This window comes from Hyaena hyaena, unplaced genomic scaffold, assembly GCF_003009895.1.
Source record: "Hyaena hyaena isolate Hyena2069 unplaced genomic scaffold, ASM300989v1 scaffold_171, whole genome shotgun sequence".
NCBI lineage: Eukaryota > Metazoa > Chordata > Mammalia > Carnivora > Hyaenidae > Hyaena > Hyaena hyaena.
In genome coordinates this window covers 2,486,598-2,490,721 of record NW_024080803.1, presented here as the reverse complement: position 1 = coordinate 2,490,721, position 4,124 = coordinate 2,486,598, and positions in this window count along the sequence as shown.

Here is a 4,124-nt window from a genome sequence, read left to right as displayed (position 1 = left end):
GCGCGCCCTGGGAGCTTAAGTACAATCGCTGTCAAGTGCAAGGACGGAGATTTGCAGCCGAGAACTAGAGGGAGGTGCCGGGCCGCTTCCTCGAACCGCAGCCACTCGCGGCGCTGAGAGCCAGGCGCTGGGCGAGCCTATTAAAGGCCCCCTCCTCTTTGGACTGCCCAGTCAGCGCCCCTCCCTCTCTCCCCTCCCAGCCTCCCAAAGCTTGCAGCCCCGAGCCTCCAGGGGCCACCGGAGAACTCGGTCCCGCCTCCAAAGCGGAGAGCCACTTGGCGGGGAGGGAGTGGCGTTGAGCTGAGACAGGAGGCGTGGGCTGGCTGGAGAAACCAGCGCTTACCGTCTCCGTTTGCATTTTGCCCTCGTATTATGCCCCAGTGCCCCTCAAGCATCAGTTACATCTGTCCCGATCGACATCTGTCTGCTCCCTGGGTCTAAGCCTTTATCTCGAGGCAGTAGGGTCAGGAGTTAGGAATGAAGACTCACCTTTGACCCCTCCCCCCCAGCCTAGGCCCGCCTCATCCCTCCCGTTGCAACATCTCTGCTGTTTCTTCATCACAGTGTCCCCTAAAAGACCCAGAACCAAGAATTGTCGCTGTAAATGTCTTATCGTCAGAAGGGCAACTTCCCAGGAACACGGAGAACCCTTCTCGAACCCATGTGGACCCACAGTCTGCCCTGAGGTGGTGGTGTGCTGGGTGGGCTGGTGCAGAGCGTTAAATTTTCAGGGATTTGGCCAGGCAGCTGTTAAACACCACCGTTACTAAAAATTAAACTATATATAAACTTACAATTATAAGCTGTTTAATAACAAACCCTGCCACTGCCTAATTATTTGACTATAATCTATGCCCTTGAGGAACCAGAGCCATCAACCCTCCTGGACAGCCCAGAGCTCCCAGAAAAGATAACGGCCCACGGAGGTGAAAGTATAATGGAAATATTAAATGCTACCCCATTCGGGGACATCACAAGAGGAGCTGGAAACAGGCCCCAGGGGGAGTGCTTACACCACCAAATGGGCAACTGCTATCTCTCAGGGCTTGGGGAAGGGAAGAGAAAGACTGGGCCAGCACCAGTGCCTGGGGCGGATGTGGAGAAAGGGCTGGTCTTCCTGCCAGGGAGGGGCCGAGGGACTGGTGGGCAATAGGAAAATCTGCCAGTTCTTCCTCCAAGCTTCTCTCCTTATGTCCTTGACCAGTTACAACGTAGGGCCCTGGAAGGGAAGGCCGAGAGTAGCTTGGTGGGGACAAGACCATCAAGCCATGAGTTCCCGTCTAGTTCTGAGATAGTCTGGGAAGCCCTGTTTCAGACACTCTGTACCTCTCCAAAAAATCCCCTTCTTCCTTCTGACAAGGAAAAAAAAAAAAGCAAGTAGAGGAAAGAAGGTCTTCGTAGTTTCTCCGAGCACCTAGGACACCTTGCCAGAACCAAAACGCTCCAAGTTGAGTTTCTAAGAGAAGAGGACAGGATGGGGGAGGATGTAGTGATTTGAAGCATGAAGTGGGTTGGTGCAGAAGAATTTTGGAATTTTCTTAGAGACATGGCTGCTCAAGTGAACAACTCTACTGTTGAAGGAAAAAGAATGCCGGGACCAGCCCATCAGTTAAGAGCACATTTTGCCCATTAACCTTCTCCCCGCGAAGGACTCAGTCTTCCTTCCAAGAGCCCCCTGGTGCCTTGGAGCAGGAAGCCTGCTCAGATACCCATAATTCTCCTAGGCTCCTCCTCAATTGAGATGCACGGGGCTGAAATTCATTATGTGAATGTGTAAGAGAAGGGTGTTTATGCTCTGTAAATGCAAGGGAGCGTGTGCATATGGGAGGAATTACGTGAGAGCAAGGAAATTCAAATTTACAAAGCGCTTGTGTGTTTGAGTGTTTCGAGAGGGCCTATAATTAAAGGAAAACTCAGACAGATCAAGGGCAATTGTAAGCCACTTATTTGGGGCAAGCAATTGTTTTCCTACACCCTGGGGTTTTAATGATGGGTTATGAGGTTTCCAAAGACATTTTACTTTCACTGTAGTGGATGGGGTTTGGTAAGGGCTGTGGCATGTCGATCAAGAAGGCAGGCTCAGGGAGAGGAAGCCCTTCCCCACCTGTGTGTCTTGCTTCCTCTTCCCCAACCATGGCCCAGCTGTTCTTTTTTTTTTTTTTAATGTTTTATTTATTTCTAGGAGAGAGAGAGAGACAGCGTGAGCAGGGGAGGGTCAGAGAGAGAGGGAGTCACAGACTGAAACAAGCTCCAGGCTCTCAGCTGGCAGTCAGCACAGAGCCCGAAGCGGGGCTCGAACCCACGAACCGCGAGATCATGACCTAAGCGAACGTCGGACGCCCAACCGACTAAGCCACCCAGGCGCCCCAACTGCCCAGCTGTTCTTACCACTGGGCACAGAAACCAGCCATATGGACTTTCTCAAAGGCACTGGCATGCCTTGAGCACTCACTCTGTGCTGAGCACCACACCAAGAATCTCATGTGCGTTATCTTATTTAATGCTTGTCTCTACCTTCTTGGAGGCTGTAGTTCTGTACAGTCACTTCTGCCAGGGGCTCCTAACCAGGATCTGGGTATCTACGGATATGCTGAAGTAGATTACAAACAGCATTCGCACAGAAGGCAGAACTCAGCATCAACCCTCCATTTCTGTCACTAATTTGATATTCTGACTCTTAATATTCTCATCTGTCAAAAGAGGAGGGATTACCTTAGATCAGAGGTCTTCTCTCAGAGGACTGAGTTAGAAATTTCTGGTCTATATGCTACTATCTAAGATCACTTCCAGATCAAATATTACATGACTATTCGATGCCTATGGGAGGCAACATCGCATAATGATTGAGAGTCTCAGCTCGGAGGACCCAGATGTGCATCCTTGCTCCACCCACCTCAGTTGTGCAATTTCCATTACGTGACTGTGTGACTGGACTTCCAGAAGCCTCAGCTTCTTCATTATTAAAATTAGGGTAATAATACTACCCATCTCTATTGTTACTATGAAGATAAATAAGTTAATGCTTAAAAAGTGCTCAGATGTGCTTGGTACCTAAAGAATGGTTCTTAAATGTTATTTAATAGTTAATATTCTCATTAGCTATTATTAGTATTATCATTATTATCAAGTCTTACTTGGCCTTCTAAGATAACTGCCTCATTACCTCCTGAAGTCTCTCCTGATATTCCTAACAGGGAAGGGATGGAAGCTAATGGGAACAATCTCTCCCAGGTTTGCCCAGAAACTTCCCGTGTCACTTCAACCACCCCACCTCCACAAGGACTCTGCTGTTGCCACCCTCTTGCTTCTGCTTGTCCTCCACCATCTCTCTCTCTTTTTTTAATCTTTGTTTATTTTTGAAAGACAGATTACAAGCTAGTGGGTGAGGGGCAGAGAGGGAGAGAGAGGATCCCAAGCAGACTCCAAGCTGTCAGTGTGAAGCCTGATGTGGGGCTTGAACCCACAAACTGTGAGATCATGACCTGAGGTGAAACCAAGAGTCAGATGCTTAACCAACTGAGCCATCCAAGAGTCCCCCTCCACCATCTTAAGGTCTTTGAGAAATAAAAAGAAAAAAAAAAACAACTCTGTCCCCCAAAGAAAACCTGGGGGTGTAGTCCATGGTATCAAATCTAAATACTTCAGCGTGGCCAGTTATGCCTTTTGCCAACTAGGCTGACCTCTTCCTGCCCTTCAGGTCTCCAGCCAGGTGCCACCTCCTGAGAGGGGACTTCCTAGGCCACCTGACCTAAGAAGCCCCAAATCATGACCATGATTCCATGTTTTATTTTCACCATGGAATTTAATTCTATTTAAACCTGTTTTATTCACTTGGCTCTTAACTTTTTTATTGACTCCCCCACATCCCAACTAGAATGAGAGTGGGACCTTGTCTGTTTCATTCCCTATTATATCCACCAGGGCTTGGCACAGTGCTTGACAAATAGAATTGACTTGATTCTAATCCCAGCTTGGTCACTAATTGTCTATGAAACTCTGGGCAAGATACTTTATCTCTGGGGGCACCTGGGTGGCTCAGTTGGTTGAGCGTCTGACTCTTGACTTCGGCTCAGGCTGTGTCTCATGGTTTGTGGATTCAAACCCCACATCGGGCAGTGCAGAGC